This window comes from Miniopterus schreibersii (genome assembly GCF_964146895.1).
Source record: "Miniopterus schreibersii genome assembly, chromosome: 5".
Lineage (NCBI taxonomy): Eukaryota > Metazoa > Chordata > Mammalia > Chiroptera > Miniopteridae > Miniopterus > Miniopterus schreibersii.
The window spans coordinates 21,266,824-21,290,416 of NC_138106.1; the positions used below are offsets into that span (position 1 = coordinate 21,266,824).

At 38.8% G+C, this 23,593-nt stretch overlaps 1 long non-coding RNA gene across 3 annotated transcripts in view; it reads right to left on the reverse strand.

Annotated features, from left to right (window-relative positions):
• Positions 1–23,593, reverse strand: part of LOC308558029 — a 56,276-nt gene that overhangs the window by 19,111 nt on the left and 13,572 nt on the right. Inside the window, exon 3 of one of the 3 annotated variants that reach the window (XR_013998932.1) lies at positions 4,206–4,832. The exons of the other annotated variants lie outside the window; for them this stretch is intronic. This is a non-coding gene — a long non-coding RNA (uncharacterized lncRNA). Of the gene's footprint in view, positions 1–4,205; positions 4,833–23,593 lie in introns of those variants that run through there. 3 annotated transcript variants of the gene reach the window in all.

A 23,593-nucleotide genomic window follows, 5' to 3' on the forward strand; every position in this document is an offset into this window, starting at 1 on the left:
TGGGACTATCCAACTTGGGTAGGAGAAAGTGGCCAAGATTTGTTTGAGGAGTGTAGCTTTTAGTAGCCTTAGAATTTATTGATTTCATGTCTCCCTAAGGTGACCTCTATGCATCAAACACCTGGAGGCATATGCTAGATAATCTATTTTCTGGGTTAGAAGGCAAAGAGAAAAATTTAAAAGGCCCTTAATTCCAGTCCTTTTTGTGTTAGAAAAGGAAAGTAACCAATTTTAGAAGTAGGTTAAACTTCTGGAAATTCAACTGAGTCATTTTGAAGGAGCGGAGTAACAGGGGAGGAAAATGAAGCACTAAAAGCACATACTGATACCTTAGTTAATGACGTCCCAGAAATAAACGCTATCCCTAGCCTGGAATATTTAACAGTGGAGGAAAGAGAGTGAATCAAGGAACCCACTGGAGAGGAATCGTTTCCCACAGACCATGGAGAAACACAAGCTTTGAAAGCATCCACAGTAATTCAGGAATCTGCTAAGAGTAATTATTCAGCTGAATCAACTAGGTGACAAGTAGGTGAAGATCTCTTTTCTAGACAGATTTTATAGTTCTAAGGAATTTCATAGCAAGAGGCAATGGAAAGTGCCCTCTGTGGCCTGGGACCAAAGGGGCTTACTGATGGGTCGTTGATGAGGCCCACATTTGGTTCAACACTGGGATGCCAGAAACATGGCACTCAAAGGGAAAATGGAAAATTAGAGATTATGAATAACTAGAAAGGCAGGCACACATAAAAAAAAGCCTGGTTATCTGGGCTGCTACCAACACAAATTTCTAACTTTGCAGGAAGATTGTAATGTCTCTAATACTACTATCTTAGAAAGAAGGCTATGTGCATATCCCAAGTACCACCCCTTGTCACAATATGTAGACACATGGTGTCAAAATTAACTACCGGATGGAAGATTAATCCTGATTCAGTGTAAATTCAGATTGTGGACTTCAGATGACTAGCCTGGGCTTGGTGGCATAATGAAGACGTTTCCTTTCATCCAGTACCACCGAATCTCTACTTAGCTCACTGGTGACAGTAACTCTGGGCTCTGGACACATAATTTTACTAATAATAACAGGATGGAGTTGTTTCCTAGATTTGGTGAGCTAGGGCCAGTGCTGTGATAGTCTTTGTGCTCTGGTAAGCCTTGGAGTCGGTAAATACAGGACATAGTAGAGATGTGTTCAGTATACTCCTATCTATTCCATAGGAGACAGCCCAGGTTTAGCTACCAAAGACAGCTTAGGTCTACCTTGTAGAAAAGACCCTTTTAGCTGAGAGTGGGAAGAAATAAGAAATCGGAGAGGACCAAGTCTGGACTTTAATTTTTTTGGAACTTTAACTCACAAGTATAAGAGAATATAATTTTGAACTTTAATTCTTTTGACCTCTAAAATCTTTGGACTAATTTGCATGGCATTTAATTTTTAACTCTAATTTCCTCCCAGGAAAATCCATTAAAAAAGGCAGTTAATATTTAAATTTGGGACTCTGTTGATGGCATTTTTCTGATTGGAATACATTTATATTGTTATTTTATTTCATGGCCAAACCTTTGAAGACCCTCCCGGAGTTAAAAATGAAACACTGTCTACCAGCATCCCAGAAGAACTGTGCTTGGTGTTGGGGGAATAATCTCTTCACAGTGGGGTTGGGATTGCCCAAGTAGATTGTTAACCTTGTCTCCCAAGGAGGGCTGCCTCGCCACTAGTTCAAAAACCTGGGGAATGTTGGCAGGAGGGAATCCTTCCTGTGACTTCTTGGTAACCTTCCTGCTCTTGCCTCATTGTCACTCACTCCTCCCAGAACTTGTCAGGCGGCACTGGGTGATGCCGGCTTCTTCCTCCTTTTCCTGTTGGAGACCTTCCTGCCTGCTACGTGTGTATGTCCGCTCAGCTCCTCTGTGCTGTGAGCGTTACAACGGCAGGCATTCTGCCCTGCGCAGGGAGGCCTGTGGCTGGCTAGCTGTGGGGTCACATTATTAGGATTCGTTCACTTGCTGGTAGAAGAACTAGCTATCAATGTTAGCTCTACTACTAATAAAGGTGATATTTTGATTTCCATTTGTGTGACTTCCGTGTCTACCTCTCAGTTGGTCCTTAAATCAGCCTGAGAACATAAGTGTCAACTTAACTCCTTTTAGCTCTGTTAGATTTACTATACATTTTTGGAGAGCTGACTTGTTGCTGATTAACTTGGTGTGGGGTATGAAGGAAAATGACAAACCAAAGATGATTTCTAGGTTTCCAGCTTGAGTGACTAGGTAAATAGTGGTACTATTTAATATAGAAGAATGAAATATACTATTTTTAATGTGGAAGCCCCAAGCATGTGTTGAGGGAGGCTGTATATGTGGTGAGTGATTTACCGGGGGGTGGGGGTGGGGGGGGTGGGAGGCACTATACAGACAGTGAGGATGATTTAGAAGGGGTGGGGCGGCTTGGAGGCCTGGAGAGTCGGAGTCCATTGATGTAGATCAGGTACAGTTCAGGTAAGAGATAAAGGAATCCAATCGGGTACTGGCAATAGAGAGAGGGGGGTTAATGGAGGAGACATTTAGGAGGTAGAATCAATAGAACTTGATGACCAGGTGGGTATGAGTAGAGGGATGAGGAGAGGGCAGTGAGAGCAACTTCAAGGTTTTACATGCATGAACTTGCCCATCTAAGTTAAATATCTGGTAGTGACAAAAATATGTTAATTTTATAGATTCTGCTATTTTAAATATGACAACTCTTTTAGCCACCATGAAGGCATGCAGGGTATAGGGAGAGAAAAATGGGAGGATTAGCTTCTCCAGAGCCTAAGTCTCCTATTCAGAAGAAGAAAAGAAAAACTGATGCCTAAACCTTAAAAGCAGCAGCTAAGATCAATCGCTTTGGTTGAAGAGGTCTTCCTTTTCGATGTGATACACTACATCAGGGGCTGATGATGTTTTTCTATAAGGAAGCAGACAGTAAGTATTTTAAGCTTTGTGGACCATGGGGTCACTGTTGTAACTACTCAGCTTCGCTGCTGTGGAGCAGAAGCAGTTACCGGCAGTAACGGGCATGGCTGCGTCCAACAGCACTTTCCTTAGAAAGCAGGTGGTGGGCTGGATTCGGCTCACAGGCCATAGCCACAGTTTGCTGACCTCTGCATCTTACATAATACTTTACATGCATGGTGAGGTCACCTTTCCTTCCACTCTTACTCGAGGGCAACGGCTAATCCCCAAACCAGTTAATAAAAGAGGGTTTTGCTCTGTTACACAAGGCTAGGAGGAAAGGGGTACTGTTTGATTAGTAAGTTCCTAAGCTAAAGTAGCAAGGGAAATATGACTCCCATATATGGACCCGTCTGGAGCAAGGTGTCTGAATTTCTTTAAATGGATGGCCGACGCAGAGGGGGAAAGGGGAAGAAACAGAATACAAATCGTTCCCGCCCATGTCCTTCTGACTAACTACATCTGCATCTTCGGGACATAAACCTTCTATCTTCTCCCATCCAGCGGCGGGAATGGGTGGAAGAAAGAGCTGCTGTGACTCATAGCGCCCCAGCAGGGACTGAGGGCTCCCAGGGCACTGAAGGAGGGCAAAGGCCTGCTAATGTCGGGGAAGGGCCAGTCCTGGAGAGGAGGGGGTCACATAGGGGCAAAAAGAAGTCAGTAAAAGCATAGCGATGGCGGAAGAGAAGGGGCGGTGTGATGAGAGGCAAGAGGTTTATGAGAACACTTTCCATCACCAAAGGAACACCCTCAAGGTCTGGTCACTGAGGTCTATGCTCATAGACCATACTCAGAGATGAATCAGTCCAATAAGGAGGGTAATGGTGAACTTCCTTCCTCTACTAGACTCACACAGTTTGGGATCTGTCTGTGGGAATACTTGATTAAGAATTAGTATCTGAGCCCAGCCAGCGTGGCTCAGTGCTTGAGCATCGACCTAGGATCCAGGAGATCATGGTTTGATTCCCGATCAGGGCACATGCCCAGGTTGCAGGCTTGATCCCCAGTAGAGGGCATGCAGGAGGCAGCCGATCAATGACTCTCTCATCATTGATGTTTCCATCTCTCCCTCCCTCCCTCTCTCTGAAATCAATAAAAACATTAAAAAAAGTTAGTCTTTGATTTCCATTTAGCAATTTTCTCACACTTCTCTGAAAACAATCAAGAATTTCACAATAAATAAATGTAGTTAGTTTGTTTTTATTATTACATACTGCTTTTGGGGGGTTATTTTAAGGAAATTAATATGCATCACAAATTCTATTTTTTTATTATGTGAGAACTGAAAAGCATAACCTAATTGTTGTTTTTAAGATCATTAAATATTTAGGGTTTTTCATAATGTGCTACATTTTTTTGGTTGTTTTTGCTTTCAGGCAAACCCAGATATCTTTACTTGATGCAAAATAACAATGAATCTTTACTTCATTCTTGATTTGATTTATTTAATTAGATATATTGTTTTCTAATCATATACAAGGCTTTTAAACTTATACATTTATTGATTTTGATCATGAAACACATCCTATTTTAGATACCATTGGGTATTGATCAGGCTAGGTTAGGCTATGCTATGGTAACAAATTAACTCCCAAATCTCAGTGGCCTAACATAACAGACATTTATTTCTTGATCACATTGAATGTTTTATTTGGGTCACTGGGGAGCTCTCTCCTGCAGAGTCTCTCAAGCACCTGGGCTAGTGGGGAATCTGACATTTCGTAGCTGTATCATCTGAAACAGGAGGCCCCCGTGGTTGCTGCCCCAGAAGAGAGCTGCCGGGTCACACACCAACTCTTCAATGCTTCGCCCAGAAATGACACTCATGGTATTTCCTAAAAAAAAAGGTCTTTTATTTAATCACAGTGTTCTTCTGAAGTTCAGAATGATCTCCTCTTTAGTTAGGTCATCCTCCATACTTCTTTTATTAGGTGAATTCTAGTTTTGTTAGCCCAGCATTCTTAGATATAGACAAAAGAATCAAATCTAAGTTATTTACATGAGAAGGGATTTATAAAGGGAGGTTAGAAAGTCCAGGTAGTCATTGGAAAGGCTGGAGGCACAGGTTCTAGCCCAAGTTACCACCAATCCCACAACCAAACTGTCTTTGTTGCAATGGGGAAGCTACAGCTCCCACTGCTGTCCCCAGAACCATGACATTGAAACCACCTGTGCCAGCAGAATGGCTATCAGGACCCCATCTGTTCTTCAGGTAGTTCCTGACAGGTGCAGCTGAGAGCCAGAAACTGAATTATAGAACCTCACCCTAGACTCAGACAGAGGCTAGGGAGGTTAGGAAATTTTAAGTTTCAGAATTTACTTCTGGAAGACAGAATTCACACTGTGGAGAACTATAAAAACGAGGGACTGCTATGAATCACAGATGCTTACTATACTTTCTTTTATAGAACTCATTTTCTTTGTACTTGTTAATTTGTTTTCTGTTACAGAGCAATATAACCAGAGATAAGAAAGAAGCACTCATATTGCCACCACCCTAACACAGCTGTTATTATTTTGGTATATTTCTTTTTCTGCGCCTTTTCTGTGCAGAATTCTTTTTCTAGAAAATTATGTGACAATGAATACTGATTTCCTAGTGAAATATTAGAACATAAACATTTTCCCCCATGTTGCCACATTATCTTCAAGATCATGAATTTTAATGACTGTGCAATATTGTAACAGTTGGAATGGCTTTACTATGTAAATTTACTATGTAAATATAATGTTGGGATACAAGTCAGAAGGTACAACTTCTCTGATTACAACTGTAAACGAATTCTTCCATTTATACTGCAATTGTATCAACATCTTGATAGTTACCTTATTTTGAAGTTTTTATCAAGATGTTTGACCTCACAGAGACACAGTCTAAGACTCAATAATAGGGAAGGAAATGTGAAAATTTCAGGCAATTGTTTCAATTGTTTCATTTAAGAACAAAAACATAATCTTCACTCTTTAGAAAAAGGGACTTTTAGTATGTCTCATCCATGCTGGCAGTCAGTCTTACTTCATATAATGCCAAATCATTTTTTAAAATTCCAGATAGCTGTTCCATTATGCATTTGCTTATGTCATCATAAATGTAATGTAGTTTCTAACTATTATATACAGTAAAATCCAATTTTGTTGAACTTTTACTGCCCCCTCAAGAAAAAGTCACGTACACTATAGCCTTAAGAAAAATCCATTAATTCATTTGAAATATATGTACTGAACTCTCTCTCTTCCAAAGGACTCTGTTATCCAGGATAGCATATGATTCCTGCTAAGGAGAGGTTTCAAATCTCTGATCAGGAACTTTGTTTCTAAAGCAACAATATGTTGTAAAGCCTTTTAAGTTTTATTTAAAGGCACCTAAACAACACTGATTGATAGTCAAGAACTTGACTATTCACAGTTCTAGCACTGTGTGATTTTTGACAAGTTATCCAAACTCTGGACCTCAGTTTCCTCATCTGTGAAGGGAAATTATTAGATTAGGTGAGAGCTCAGATTTCTCATTGCTAACATCCTAAAAATAGGTGAAATATCCCACAGGCTACCAGTGGTTCTCTCTATAAAAAAATATATATATATATTTATTATACATGTGTATATTTATATACACACATACACATACGAATGACATTTGCTTTGAAAAAATTTATAAAATGGGTTTGCTGTGTAAAATGTATGAAGTGCTAATATAATCTTAAAATCTATCATGAAGAGAGCAATTACCCCTGAAGAGTCCTCTATAATGCTGTGGAAGTCTTGATCTGTTTCGATTTTGTAAAAGTGCTAATGAACCACTGGACAAAATTCTCTCAGATGGGATCATTTAGGTACAGAATCATGTTTAGGTGCAGGAGCCAGTTTAAAGAGAATAGTTACTATTTTTAAGTGCTTATAAGTAGCCAGCCTCTGAATAAGGTACTTTTCCAAATGAAATCTCATTTATCCAGCCATATGAAGGAGGCATTATTATTTGTTTTACAGACAAGAAAACTGAGACTCAGGAGGTTAAGTAATTTCTCCAAAGCCATCAGCTAGCAAGCAGCAGAGCCAGCCAACCCAGGTCTGTCTGACTCCAAAGTCCATGCTCCTTCCATCCCAGTCTATTTTGTAGACCTCTCTCACTGGACTTAATTAATATTGATATTCCCCTTATAATAATCATATCTTATTTGAACTAATTTCTCATATCCTGATGTGGTTAAAACCAGTAAATTTCCAAATGCAGTTTAAAATATAGTCTTAATTAAAATCAAGTCTTTTTTTTTTCTTTCTAATCCTCACCAAAGGATATTTTTTTCCATTGCTTTTCGGAGAGAGTGGAAGGGAGGGAGGGAGAGAGAGAAAGAAAGAAAAACATCGATGTGAGAGAGACATATCGATTAGTTGCCTGGGGGCCAAAATCGAGCCCACAACCGAGGTACATGCCCTTGACCTGGCCAGAATCGAACCAGAGAACTTTCAGTCCGAGGGCCAATGCTCTAACCACTGAGCAAACTGGCCAGGGCAAAATCTAGTCTTATTTAAATACACACACACCTGCATATGTACTGGCATTAGTAGAAAGCATCATTATTTAGGGCATAAATAATTTCCTTTTACATACTTTCTTTCCCATTAATCTTTTTAGAATGAGGTAAAGAAGGGCGTTCCTCCCTGAACTCCTGCTGCTCAAGAACATTTGAGTCAAAGTTTCTTTCTAAGTCTCAGTCATTCTCAGATGAACCTCAGAATAGTTTCTTTGGAAGGATATCTCATTTGTAATCATTATGACTTAGAGTGCAACTACTACATCAAACTTGCAAAGCCTTTTACAATTATTGTCTAATAAATACTTCCGACAGCTTCCTGGGAGACCAATATTTTACGTAAAAGCAAAATGAGATGTAGATATGTTATTTTATTTGGTCAGAGTAATACAGTGACTTTCTGCAAGCACAGCCAAAGGAAAGCTGAAGCAGTCCTGGATTATTAGGACAGAAACTCTGATCCTTGAATGAACCAGTTGCACTGATCCTGTATTGCAGAAAGCCTATTTTGCAAATGAATCAGTGATAGAGGTACCTTTAAAAAAAATCTAGAGTTTGCAATTTACTACCCAGCATTGATTCACCTTATTTTCTGGTTACCTAGCAATCAAGTGTTTGCCCTTGAGTTAACTGATTTAGCTCTTCTTTCTTATCTTTAATTTTTGCACTGCTTTCAAAATGAGAGAAAGAATGGTATTTTATACCATAGGCTTCCTTGTCACCATTTTGGATTGCTCTTTTGAATTTCTGTGTTAACATAAGGCTTGATGCTAAATAAGAAGTGTGAGAGAGAAGTTGTCACTCTCCTCATACACAGAAGTCCTCTTGTATTTGACTTCTGGCCAGATCCACCTGAACATAGGTCCCTGTTATTAAATCAATATTTTCTGATCCATTTTCCTGTTCACTCTTGGCAAGAGGAGCCTTCCTCTTTTAACCTTTCTGATGACTAAGCTGAATGCGTCTTTGGTTTGGATGAAAAATTATACAGTTAAGAGAAGGCTGTGAATCTTTGCTGTGTGGCTAATAAACAAGGCTGGTATTTTATATTTGATTTTGTGAAGCTTTGGATTTGACATTAATAAGCAGACTCTCCAGCATCACATTATAAATGAAATGCCGACTTTACTTAAACTTTTATGTTAGGTCATATGATAATTTGACAGTAATTTTGATAGCTACAAAGGAAATGAAACACCAGCAGGATTTATGTAAGAAGCTGTGTCATCCTATTCAGTTAGAACCAGAAAAGTAAAACTCCAGTAACAAAAGCACTAGTATGTTTTATTAGGTAAAATCTGAACAATAATCTTTAGATCAATTTATTGTTAATTTTACAGATGGGATATTTATTAAGTTCTCTGAAGTATAATTTAGAAATCTTGGAAGACCATGGCATTACTTAACATATGCTGGCAGCCCCCTTCACAACTGATTTTTTCTCTGAATTTTCCTTTAAGAATGTTTTCTTAAAATTAATGATGATGATATTTTGTTTAACAAGTTTTATTTAAGCTTCTATATTAAATGGTCTCTTTAAAATATTTATGTACGGTCAGATTTCTTGGGAAATCCAGAATAAGTAGAAATAATTTATGCAGCTGACACTTAACATATATAGCTGAAATGTACATAAACCTAAATTCAAACATTTCTGTTTGACAGCCCTAGTGTGATGAATTTTAATCTTTATAGAATTAATTGGGGAAAACTGAGTTATCAAAATGATGTTTCTGCTACCAGATTAGTTAATTGACTCACTTCTTGGCAGAGGGAGTGAGCTGTCCATATGAAGTAGTCACCAGACTAGAGACAGAATGATTGTGTCCAAACCTATCTGTTGATGATGAGTCACTAATGTCTGGTATCGGGTCCTCACCCATAAAATGTTATAATGACATTTTTAGACTTTGGTGGATGATGAAGAATATTTTATTAAGTGCCTATAAAATGCTTTGAAGGTTGCAAGTCCTGAATGTTATTAGATCACAGTATACAGAATAGATAAATATTAAAACCTGCTCACTCATTACCGTCATGCTTTAATGGATTTCCTAGGATTGGGAAACTTAGTTAGCTAAATATAGAGCCTAGTTGCTGGCATTCAGAGGAAAACTGCTGTGCTAGACTCACTGAGCAATAGTGTGTCAGTCCAATGTAGCAGAGATACAGAATTGCATCCTCTATTTGACCTCACTTATTGTGGAGTCTTTCAAACTGGTCCTATGGAGACTTCATAATTCTAACTTTGAATTATTTATTTTTAATATTACTTCTTGTTCCACCCAATCCTTAAGGGCAGGGAGATACTTGCTTAAATCCAATCATAGAAATGTCAATGGTTCCACTCTATATTGGCGGCTCTTTTATGACTAGCACTCTGATTATTGTGTCACTGATTGTTGGGAGCTACAGTTTTTAGCTGACTTGGTTACATGGATTCTACTGTGAGTTATCCTCTCTAAGCCACTGAAACACCTTTTTAAACAGCCCTTCTGAAAATCTCCAAAGTAAAACAAACATGAAGCCTCAAAATCCTGAATATTAGCAGGCACATAAAATTGTAGGATCAATAAAGTCTCTTCTAGGGCCCAAATGCTCAACTCTGCAATTTAAAGAAAAACACACACAAAACCACAAAAAAGCTCTCCCAGCAGTTTCTACTTATCCTGCCCAGTGGGTGACAAACTGGGGTTGACCTGCTGCTGCCTTTCGAGTTCTTCATTGTTTCACGAGGATGTGGGTGCTTTGAGGAGAGACCTAGGCATCGAGGTGCAGATAACAAGCTGCCCACAAAGACAGTGGGGCCAGGATGTGGACGACTTGGGGGCTTACATACGTCTGGTTGCCACTGCTACCCTTTCCTGTTGACCCTGGCCCTGCCAGAGAAGCGAGCACAGGTCCCTCTGCTCTCAGATGCCCCAGGAAGAAGTTTTATTTCCAGGTGAGAGAAAGCAGCAGGTCCTAGGCTGGCGTGAGGCAGTGAGGCACCTGGGATGCAAAATTTAAAGAGGCATATGCTCTCAGGGGCAGCCTGATAAGGAGTGCCTCCCTGATTTTGGTACCCCAGGATCCCAGCCCTGGGAATAGGTTTTAGCAAGGTCTATGCCAGGGAGAAAACAACCAGCCACAAACTTGTGAATCTCCAAGCTGCGGGTTTGAGTTAGAGAAGCCAATCAAATCAAAGAGCTGGACAAAGGTCTTTGTTTTCTGTTTATTCTCTCTGGCTTCAGGGCACTAGATTCCAACAGTTTCACAACCCTAACTGCCCCCCACTAATTTCCTGCTCTCTCAAGATCACCCATAAAGAGGAAAGGGCTATTAGTTACAGGGGTCAATATGGAGACAGAAGAAAAAAAATAAGGTTGGGGGGGCGGGGCGGTGGGGAAAGCAAGGTCAGAATGAGTGGTGTACACAAAGGCCTGGCCGTGGGGTAACTCCGACGTCAACATTCTGTCTGCAGGGTTGGGTGTGGGTCCTTGACCAGGGCCACCCTGACAGCCAGCTTTCAAGCTCTGCCTGCGCTTGGAGAAACCCTTTCACCCTCTTGGCAGTTACTGCTGTCCTTTGCGCAGACCTGTTTTCGTTTCACAAAACTGAACTTAAAAAATTTCTATTTCAAACTTTCATTCTTCCTGATAGCAGAAATACAGTCAGTAGATTGCAGATAAGCTTACTTCTGTTTTTTTTTTAAATCATTTCTGGTGAAGCCCGTGAATTCAGAATTTCCCCTTTCCCCTCCATCTCCCTAGAGTGGCACCTAGGTTCTAGGGAACATGGATGAAGTGCTGGGTTCCAGGCTGGTATTCACTGCTCATGTCCACATTCCCGCTGTTTCCAGTCACCAGTCCAGCGCGTGCAGCAAACTTACCCTCACTGTGGTGATTGTCCCTGAGCCACGCCCTTGCCCCGCTTAGGGACTGGCAAACTGTTGTCCTCCTGTGCCTCTCTGCAGACTTGGGGGATGTGGAAGACTTGGGGGCTGTCTTAGACCTGTCGGCCTGCCACTCCTACCCTTTCCTGAGCACAGGTCCCTCTGCTCTCAGATCCCTAAACATACCTGCAGATTCTATCAGCTATTGTGACTCCTCCTCTACCCCTCTCTTCCATGTCAAATTCTAATCAGCTTGTCAAGTTTCATTAAAGGACTCACATTTTAACTGTGGTTTTTCTCCTTAAAGCCCTCTTCAAAAAGGAATCACTACCCTCCCAACTGTTTAGTCAAAAAACCTACAAATTATATTGCTCTCTCTTACTCGCATCTAACCCATTAGTAAGCACTGTTCTGCTCCCTTTAAATTATAATTTATAATCTGATCACACACAAATATATTTTCTGGCAATGGCAATATGTCCTTTTTTTAATCCCTATATATCCTATCCTGCTTTGTAGATAGAAGAGGCCAGGAAAAGGCTGGTGTCTAATGACATCAGAGGCACCACCTCTGAACTGCCTCACTCTAGATTCTTATTGTGTGAGCAAAATAAAACCTCTAATTTGTTTAATCCACTGGGTATTTTTTGGTGTCTATTGCATAAAACCAAAAACAATTCTTAATAGGGGGCTTTAAAATCAATAGTACAGAAAAATGTACTGTACATCTGGAGCCCAGATGTACTGTCCATAAAGAAGTTTCAGGCAGATTTAAGATCTAAACCTAAAAAGTAGAAAGATAAAAATATCAGACCATCAATAGGGTGAGGTCATTAGTCAAACTCTTTGTCAGACAGATCTGGTTTGCTTCCTTTCTGGGTGCACAGTGGGACTGCACTGCCTTCCTCCTGGTGGTTACATGGGGTCATGAAACTGGTTCTGGTCAGTGGACTGTGAGTGGAAGTGGTAAGTACACCTCTGGCCCAGATCATTAAATTCACTATTTAAGATCCTTCAGAGCTCTCTTTCCCCTCCACCATGGTGACCAGCAATGTTAATGGTAGTGGCTGCTCCATTAACCAACCTGGGCCCCAGAAAGAGAAAGGAAGCTCTGCATCTTGTTTGTTTGTATATTTATCTCCCCCTCCACCTTGTGTTACAATGTAAACTCGAGAGCAGGGGTTTTGTCTGTAGCATTCACCACCATACCTCCAATGCTTAAAATATAACTGACTCATAATTAAATGTTCTATAAATATTTGTTACTGATTGATTTTGATTGGACTGAATTCAACTTACTGATTAAATTAGAAGTGAACTGGTATTTTTGCAATGCTATACCTTGGCTTTTACTCAGTTATTTTTAAAGATTAACAGTAAGGACTTAGTATTTTCTTCATACAGGTCTTGCACATATGTTACTGAGTTTGTCCCTTGATACTTTACAGTTTTTATTGCTAGTGAGAATGGGATCTTTCTGTTATTGCTAGATAAGAGGAATGCTACTTATCTCTGTATATTGATCTTGTATCTGGCCACAATGTAAGTCTTTGTCATCCAGTTCTCTGGGCTTTCTAGGTAAACAGTCATGTCATCTGCAAATCTCCTTGCTTTTTCCTCTGACTTGGGACTCTTGGATGACTGTTTTATATTTTTGGGTTTGTTGGATGCTGTTCGAATTAATATTTAATGACTTTTCTAAAATACAGATTTACTTATTTGGTATTCTGGATCACAACTGATAAGATAGGTGCCTCTGCTTCCCTTAGTGAAAATTATGCCTCTTATTTCAGTAGGCTATGTCAGATACGGGGTCATTATGAGCTTGTAATGATAGAATTCTGGAGATCATTTACCTGGGGTGGGAGAGAAAATGATCAGTAAACATCTGTGGAAATGGAAGAAGCTAATAGCCCGAGCTGGGGACAAGCTTGGATGGGTCATCAAACTGGCTGATGTTGGCCAGCTAGCTCCTACACATAATCTGAGGAACAAAGGCACTCTTCCAATCCAAATGGGAACTCTGGAGGGTGGCTGAAACAGAAGGTGTCAAGATTCTGTTCAGGGCCCTTTCTGCCCTAACCCCTAGAGAAGTAGCACTCCACTGGAGAAATATTTTGATGGAAGAGAAAGCTGTGATTTCCATGAAGGGCCCCCACAGTCTAGACTATTCAAGAATGGTCCAAATCCCCCTGTAGCATACTTGGTTATCCTTCGCAGTGTTATAATTTACTGGGGCTCAGACCACACAGCCACCCTGGAAAGAATCCCTTGATTGAACACCGAGTCACAGATTCTTCCATTAGGCTTCTTAGTAGCCTTGGTGCCCACTACTCTCCCACTAACTGGCACAGTGCTTGGCACATGCCAATTAATAAATATTTGTCTAATTTCTTGCATAAAGATATTTCTTGATGCATACATTTTATTTTGGTCAACCCATGAAATCGAAAAAATAAAAATTTTCTATACTGAATTTAAGGGAAAGCCACATTGTATATTTGTGAACTTTAGTTCTTTCTTACTTCTGAGTATTTACATCTCATACTGAGATTTCTGTAAATGTTTTCATGCAAACATGTGCATATTTTTGGCTTGGCAAGTATTCAATAAAGGGTTGGTGGAGCAAGATGTCCCAACACGTAGCTGGATATAAAACTGATGGAGAATGCAGAGTGGGCAATAATAAGAGGCCCATACTCAACAACCAAGAATTTTCAAAGTTTAAAAAAGGCTTTATCCTGAAAGTTAAGATTCCAAGGGTTAGGAATGCTAACTTTTAAAGTTTTTTTAATTTTTTTATTGATTTTAGATAGAGAGGGAGAGAGACAGAGAAACACCAATTTATTGTTCCACTTATTTATGCATTCAGTGGTTGATTCTTACATGTGCCCTGACCTGGGATCTAACCCACAACCTTGGCTTATTGGGACAAAGCTCTAACCAGCTGAGCTAACTGGCGAGGGCAGGAATGCTAGTTTTAGAAAGTGTATGGAAAATGTGAGTCAGGGCACCTATTTTAGAAAGAAACTGGAGTGCAAAAAACCTAGTACCAGACTTGGGTTTAACATTTGGGACTAGGACTTATTTTTTAAAAGCCAAAAAATAAATTAATCAAATTATATTAAATTTACAAAGGTAGTTGCCTAGTTGTTAAAATTAAAATACTCCACTATGACTAGGTTAGTGGTAAGGATGACTCTGTGCTGGGTCTTAGAAAGAAAGAAAGAAAGATTGGAGCTGCTATGTACTTGATGTCTCAGATCAGGACTGGGACTACACACTTAACTTCTAAAAGAGGGTCAAGTGGCCTCAACTGGGGAGGAGGGATTGTAGGCCTGGGAACCATGTTGTGTCTGATACCAGCAATTGAGAATGGCAAATATGGTACTCTGCCCCTCCAACATTCATAATAGACTGTATTAGTCAGGTTTTTCCAGAAAAATAGAACAGATATAATGGATATATATAGAAAGAGGTTTATTAAAAGGGATTGACTCATGTGATTATAAAAGGTGAGAATATTCATGATCTGCTGTCTGCAAGCTGGAGGCCTAGGAAAGCTGGTAGTGTAGTTTTAGTCCAAACCCTAAGGACTGAGAACCAAGGGAGCCAATGGCATAAAACCCAGTCCGAGTCTGAAAGTCCAAGAACCAGGAGGACAGAGGGCAGGGGAAGATGGATGTTCTGACTTAAGCACAGAACAAATTCATGCTTCCTTTGCCTTTTTGTTCTACCAAGCCCTCAATGGATCTGACGATGCCCAGCTCTATTGGTGAGAATGATCTTCCTTACTCAGCTAATCTCTTCCAGAAATACTCTCACAAACACACCCAGAGATAATGTCTATCTGGGCATCCCTTAGTTCAGTCAAGTTTGACACATAAAATTAACCATCACACAGACATTAATAATGGACCACAGTAATCTTCCCCATGACGCCAAGATACAGCTTTATACTCCCAGCAGATATAGATCCACCTGCTATCCCTGTGACCAATGATAAAATAACAACTACCATTTACTGAATGTGCATCATGTATCATGTACTAGGCTGTGTTGCATCTCATTTATTCCTTACAGCAACCCTGAGAGGTAGAAAATATTATTTTCCAACTTACAAATGAAGAAATGAACTTGCTTAGGTTTACACAGAAAAAAACCCGATAGAGTTGTGATTAGAAACCAGGTCTGTCTGATTTCAGTCTGTGCTTGACTAATTAAACCTGGAAAGTTCAGTGCTTCAAGCCTGTACCAAGCTAAATACTTTGATTTACTTCTAGAGTATTTAATTCGTACCCTGAAATTTCTCATACTGGAGCTAATTTTAGCTGTGCACACAAACCAACTGTGTGCCACAGGCTACACTATTTGAGGTAAGAGGGCTGCCAATAGAGAATACAAGTGCGAGGGCAGAATCTTTGACGGAAATAATTCCATCTCCTCTGACTCTCAATTGCTTTTCCTGGAAAGCCAGTCCTGAGGTCCTGCAGCAATGGATGGGGCCTGGGGAACCTTGAGAGGAGGCCGTATCTCTTGGTGGCTTGGCTTATTATGTCACTTGTCACTTTAAGTGTCATAACATTTTCTTTATTCTCTTACTTTACCATTCTTTTTATCTCTTCTTACTCAAAATTTCCCTTTGGAATATCTCATCAAAAATTGTTATTTGGGTATATTAGTATATGGATAATTTGACTTGGTCACATATTTATTCATATCCTTTATGGAAATGAGACCTGAATCACATTAAGTAATTTTTAAATGGTCATCATTTTTACTTTCATGCTTACCATATAGGAAGGGATTATTTTTTTAAAGATAAGAAAGAAAAGAGTAAGGCAATAATAAAATTTGTTATTTTATTTACATACTTCTAACAAATTTAATTAGTACAAATTAAAAATGGCACAAGATGAGCTTTTCTAATATGACCATATTAAGGACCATTTTATTTCAAAATGGAACTTTGAAACCCATATGGTTCTCAACTTTTATCTTGATGCCCTTTAGCCATGTTACAAGTTTGGGTAGAACTTTTAAACTCATTTTCAAGTTTACTGGTGCAGATACCCAGGAGAATGTTGACACTATTTCTCTCCACAACCTCATGGTTTAGAGCTGGGGACAGGGACAGTAGGGGCTAGTGGGAAGGGAACTTGATTGCCCTCAAGAAAGGCTAATTGCTGGCTCAGGTTATATGAAATCATAACGTAAAACAAAAACAAAGCCCAATTTGTGAAGTGAGAAAGTTGTTTACCTAGGCTGTAATATATAATAACAGTTCAATACTTTTTAAAGTAATAGTGATTGTTCCTGGCCACTGCTCTAGCATTTCACTGACTTAACCTAACCAGATAGAAGAAAAGAAAGGGGAAAGAAATCAATCGAAAGGATAAAGGAAAAAGGAGAGAGCAAGGAGGTAAGAGGGTGAAGAGAGATCTGAATGACCTCAGCCCTAACCACACACTCCTTCCCATTGCTGTCCATTCCCCTTGGAGGAAGCATTAAGTAATAACTATGTTGAGTAGATTTTATTATCCCACTGTGTCCTCTTATGACTTTGATTTCTTAGTTTATCATCTAGAAAGACGAGAAAGGAGAATGCCAGCGAGTGACAGTGGGCATACTTGAGAAGACACTATGCGGACATAGCACTCAAATCTTTCATCCTGAAACTAGCTCCAGCTCCCTTCCTCTCATGAAGGCAGGCGAGTCTCATAGAGCCTTTGTTAGGGTGACCACAGAGCCTAGTTTTCCCAGTACAGTACTATTTCAGAAGTACTCCTTCTATTTTCATAATTGTCCAAGTTTGGACGGTAAACGATGTGAGCACCTCATGCATGAGCCATGCTTGCTTGACACAGGCCTGCAGCGTGCTCTCCTCTCACTCCTCCACCACCACACTTCTCAGCTCCAGAGGTGCGAAATGGCTTCCAGTTTCCTGGACACAACTTGCAATTCCACCCTTCTTTTTGATGACACCTCTGCTTCCTTAAGGCCTAGTTACCTTATTTATAGCAGTATCTATGCCATGTTGGTACCTGTCTCCTTATTAGACCATTAGTTCCTTGAAAATGGAGACTAGTTTGATTACATGCATATCACCACTGTCTTCATTGTATCCAGGCATATTACATGCTCAATACAAGTTTGATGAATGGGTGCATGAGGCATGCCACAATTGTACACGCACAGAAACAAGGATGGGAAGAAAACAGACAAAGTGAAATTCATAATTCACATTAGATTTCTGATGTTTCAGATGATTTAAAATTGTAAAAATACTGCTTTTAAATAAAATTTTTATTTTTTAAGATGGCAAGGTTGTGTATAGTATATTTTTGAAAGATTTAAAAAAAATAGTTCAACCCTCAGTTACTTTTCAAAGGGTGAACGTTGTTATCCTGAACACAGCAGATAGACAGAGCTTTCCACTTAGTGTGCACTCAGTAAATGTTGAATGAATAATCACAGATTTATCATGGGTTAGAAGAGAAATGAGAAATCATAAAGAATGGAGACCTATGCAAACCTATGATTTGCATCATTATTTACCTAAAGTGAAAAAGAGACCAATTAGGTTAAGGTGGTCAGGTTGCACCACCCAGTTCTTTGGAGCCCCTGGTTGCTGGCTGGGCAGACACTCAGAGGATACTATATATAAATTATAATATAAATCTCCATTTTCACCAAGGAAAAGAGTTTGGCTGCCCCTCCCAAGTTCCAGATGGCCCTCAGATTGTCCATTTGCTGCTGTATTGTCTGTTTGTTCATTTCAATCTTATTTGGGGGAGGGGGAATAAAAATGTTGGGGTGTTGGGAAAGAAGTCCAGCACACAGTAATTTATTCTGCTAGGGGAATTCTCTGATGGTAATCATCAAATTGTTCCTTGTCTGGAAAGGTTAAGAATTGCAGGTATTTTAAAATGTTAGCTAATATACAAAACTTGTAAGAGGAGAGAAAGAAAATTTTCATCAATCATGTGTCAGGTTCTGTGAAATGTGCTTTTACATTTATTTTATATAACATAAGTAGTTATCACAACAGCCTTGATTTTATCACCATTCAACACTTAGTAAATGCCAGGGGCTAGATATGAATTCAGATCCAATGGTCTACTCATGTGATGAAAAAAGTTCTCCACCTTTGGTGATGTGGATAAAAGTGTTGGTCCTGTCCTGGAAAAACACTTGGAAAAGCTTTGTGGGTTGGAAGATACCCTTCTTCAGAACATCAAAGAATCTCCACAAAGACAATGAGTGCCTGTTGTTTAAGTCACATGTTTGAGAACACAGTATATTTCTGACAACTGGTGTAGAAACATTTGAAGTCTGGAATTTTTACTTGCAACAAAAAATGGAAAATTAAAAATGAAGCTTGCCTGGGTGTTTTCAATTTGTGATAACTCACTGAGTTGTAAATTTATGATTTTTGCATTTTTTCTATGTGTATATGATACTTCAATTTCCCAATACTTTATTTTTTAAAAGACTAGTAAAGAAAAGTTATTGTAGAAAAAACCGGGTATTTTCAAAGTCTGCATCAGCTAAGCAAGCCGCATGACCACATCCTGATTCTTTCTTATCTGTGAAAAATAATGATAATGGAATAAACTGCCACTTTCTTCCAAGAGATAAGTTTCTATATCTTTACTTGGTCAGTACATGGTTGAGTTTCTAATTTAGGGCTACTTGCTTCCCATCTCCATGGTAAGAAATTAAAGAAAATGTTTCTTTCATTCCTGTATTTTAAAATAAATCTGTGCTACTCAGAACCTGCCAGGAGCTCACAATTCTACCTTTTTTTTTTTCTTTTTCTTTTGCATAATCTCAGAATGATTTACAGAAAACAAATACCTGCCTTCCCTTGGGTTTGGCTGGGACAAGTGAATCCATAAATGTGGGATAATAGGAAAGGATGTTAAAATATTTGTAGACTTTTTCATGAAAGTTAGCATGGAGAAAGAAGTTATTTTGCTCCCTTTCACAGAAGAATTATCTTTTCATTTGGGTGTAATATTTATCCACAGCTTAATCCTTCATTTGTTTGGCTATCCTGAAAACCAGGCACAATTGGTCAAATGGAAAACAGAGTGAAGGTATATATATACTGACAATGGATCTCATAAAGAATATATCAAGTTTAATAAAAAATAAATGTTCAACATGTAAAAAGTTAATTTATTGAAAATACGGAGTTGGGAAGAGCTCAGGTGGTAGTGTAGTCAGAGTTCCTAAATTCACCTTTGGAAGTACAGTCTTAACCACATGTGTAAGCTGAATTATTTCTCTACATTACTTCAGGCTGCAGCCTAATTTGCTTAGCTCATTTCCTAAATTCTTTTTTCAACATGTTATTTTGAAATTTTTCAAATCTATAGGAAAGTTAAAAAATAGTACAATGTCACAAGAGACCCTGACTAGCTGCAGCAATCTTGAGAAAGAAGAACAAAGTTGGAGGATCACAATACTGGATACTAAATTATGCTACAGAGCCATTGTAATCAAAACAGCCTGGTACTTGCACAAGAACAGGCATACAGATCAATGGAACAGAACAGAGAATCCAGAAGTCGACCCAGGCCATTATGCTCAATATTTGACAAAGGAGGCAAGAGCATACAATGGAGTCAAGACAGTCTCTTCAATAAATGATGTTGGGAAAATTGGACATGTACATGCAAAAAATGAAGATAGACCACCAACTTACACCATACACAAAAATAAACTCAAAATGGGTAAAAGACTTAAATATAAGTCGTGAAACTGTAAGAATCCTAGAAGAAACCGTAGGCAGCAAAATCTCAGACATCTTTTGCAGCAATATGTTTGCTGATACATCTCCTAGGGCAAGGGAAACATAGGAGAAAATGAACAAATAGGACTATATAAAAATAAAAAGGTTCTGCACAGCAAAAGAAACCATCAACAAAATGAAAAGGGAGCCCACTGTATGGGGGAACATATATACCAATCATACATCTGATAAGCGGTTAATTTCCAAAATATATAAAGAACTCATACAACTTAACAAAAGGAAGACAATCCAATTAAAAAATGGGCAAAGGAACCTAAATAGACACTTCTCCAAAGACGACATACAGATGAGCAATAGACCTATGAAAAAATGCTCAACCTCGATAATCATCAGAGAGATGCAAATTAAAACCACAATGAGGTATCACTTCACACCTGTCAGAATGGCTCCATCAACAAGTCAACAAATGACAAATGCTGGCGAGGGTGTGGAGAAAGGGGCACCCTAGTACACTGCTGGTGGGAATGCAGACTGGTGCAGCCACTACGGAAAGTGGTATGGAGGTTCCTCAAAAAATTAAAAATGGAACTGCTATTTAACCCAGTGATCCCACTTCTGGGAATATATCCTAAGAAACCCAAAACACCAATCACAAAGCACTTATGCACCTCTGTGTTCATAGCAGTACAGTTTATAATAGCTAAGACCTGGATACAGCCCAAGCACCCATCAGTGGATAAGTGGATAAAAAAGCTGTGGTATATTTACATAATGGAATACTATGCAGCTGTATAAAAAAAGGATCTCTTACCCTTTGAGACAGCATGGTGGGACCTGGAGAGTGTTATGCTAAGAGAAATAAGCCAGTCAGAGAAAGACAAGTATCACATGATCTCACTTATATGTGGAATCTAATAAACAAAATAAACTGATGAACAAAATAGATCCAGAGACATGGAAGCATGGAAAAGACTGATGAATCTCAGACGGAAGGGGAAAGGGGTGGGTGGGAAGAGATTAACCAAAAAACTTATATCCACATATATGCATAGCTCAGGAAACAGAAAATAGTGTGGTGAAGGCCTGGGTGGGATTGGGGTAGAAGGGGTCAATAGGGGGAAAAGAGGACATTTATAATACTTTCAACAATAAAGATAAAATTTTAAAAAATAGTGAACACCCAATTCCCCTCACTTAACTCCACCAATTATTAACTTTTACCACATTTCTGTGCATGCTCTCTCTCTGTATGTGTGTGTTTGCTAAATCAATTGAAATTAATTTGCTGATATCACCCCTAAGTACTTTAACACGTGTCTCTTTAGAACAAGGACATCCCCCTATATAACCACAATAAAATCACTGTACTTAAGACATTTAACATTGATAAATAACAGCATCTAATAGTTCATAATCAAATGTCCTCAATTGTCATAATTTCTTTAATCATTTTTTTTTTTTTTTTTTTTTTACAAAGAATCCAATCAAATATCACACAATCTATTTGGGAGTCATGCATCTTTTAACTTAGAATATTCTTCCCTTTTCTTTTTCCCCCTCCCCTCCCCTCCCCTCCCCTCCCCTCCCCTCCCCTCCCCTCCCCTCCCCTCCCCTCCCCTCCCCTTCCTCCCTTCCTTCCTTCTCCTCTCCTCTCCTTTCTTTCATGACATGGACATACTTTGAAGAGTCCAAGTCTGCTGCCTTGTAGCATGCCCCACAATCTAGATTTCTGTGATGGCTTTCTCATAATAAACATGTATGTAGGGAAAAAAAATGCACGTGCATATACTGTGCATTCCTGTTGTCTTCCCATATACACATTATATTTTCCCATTTGTGAGACTTTGCTCACACAAACCATCTCTTTAATTAAGGTCCTTCCCCCACCACATCGTTACAAGGCTCACTTCAATATTTAACCTTCTCTAGATGATTTCCCCAATGTCTTCTATCCTGAACCTCTGAATATCCAGGATACCTTTTCTTAATAACAGTTACAATTTTTTTTTTTTACTTTGTATTATTATTTTATTTATTCACATATTTTTTACCTTCTCTCCAATGAAACCTCCTAAGGGTAGACCTAATTTATCTAGATTCCCTGGAATCTAGCATGGTGGTTCACAAAGTAGGCAATCAATATAAATAGTTGTCAAATGAATGACTTAGATGGATGAATAAATGAATGGAAATGTTATGTCTGGGTTTTGAGATATAGTGAGTTGGTTAAAAACTTAGGTTTGAATAATTTCTTCATAAGCGTACTTTCTGCACCCAGAATAGTCTACTTAATTTTAAAAAATAAAATTTGTTTTAATAAATATAAAATGTTTATTGCATGCCTATAGCTGTTTTACAAACCTACTTGCTAAGCACCGAGGGAAGCTTTTCAATCTGGAAGTTTCCTTCTTTCACTTTGGAAAATAGTCTTATATTGTTTTTTTTATAATTTCCTCTTTCGCATATTTTTTGTTCCCTTTGGAATAAAGAACTGTAAGTCAGATGTTGAAACTTCTGGATTGATCCTCTACATCTCTTATCTTTCATATTTTCTATTTTCTACCTTCTAAAAGATTCTTTCTAACCTATTGTTGATCTTTACTTAAATTTTGGAAATCATGTTTTTAATTTTCAAGAGTTTTGTTGTTCTTTTTGAGTGGCCTTTTAAATAGCATCCATTTTTGTTTTATGGATACAATCTCTTTTCACATCTCTATGGCAATATTGATTAAGACTTATTTTCTTCTGTTCCCTGCACTACCTTTTCCAAACTTTCTTAAAGTGTTCTTATTTCTATCTTGGTCTTTCCCTCATTCACATTAAAGGCATTTCATATATTAAATATAGAAACCTCTGTGTGCTGAAAAGCTGACTGGAAACTCTGTGTATATGAGCAATGTTTGCCAGCTGCCAGGATGGCTACAGGTTAACTGAATGTTGAATTAAGCATTAAAATGTGTAAACTCCCAACTGCAAAAACATGGAGGTTTCTTTTTCTGACATCATTCAATTTCTTTAGAAAAGAACCCTTCAGTTTTGTGCCTGCAGAGTAACTTCCCACCGCTGCAATGTCACTCCGCAGAGGGGGGTGTGTGTGTTTTGTTCCCAATTCAAATCTTTAGTTGACTCTCTCTGTTTTTAGTCCCTTATCTCACCCCTTCCCTTTATAACCTGTTAATCAGCACCCAAGCCTCAGCTTCACCTGCTGTATCAGTTACCACTCATCTCACATCTATGTTCCATCTGCCAGAATTTTGTTAAACTCACCCTTTGATGGACTCTCCTGTCTTCTTTTTATGGGTTTATATGTTCCTTTTATTAATATTATTTTTTTACCATCATCTTGGTGGAATCTTGAGAAAGAGAGGAGATAAATACATGGAAATATTTTTCAAGATATTGATTCCAAGTAAATGAATTTGTCATCTT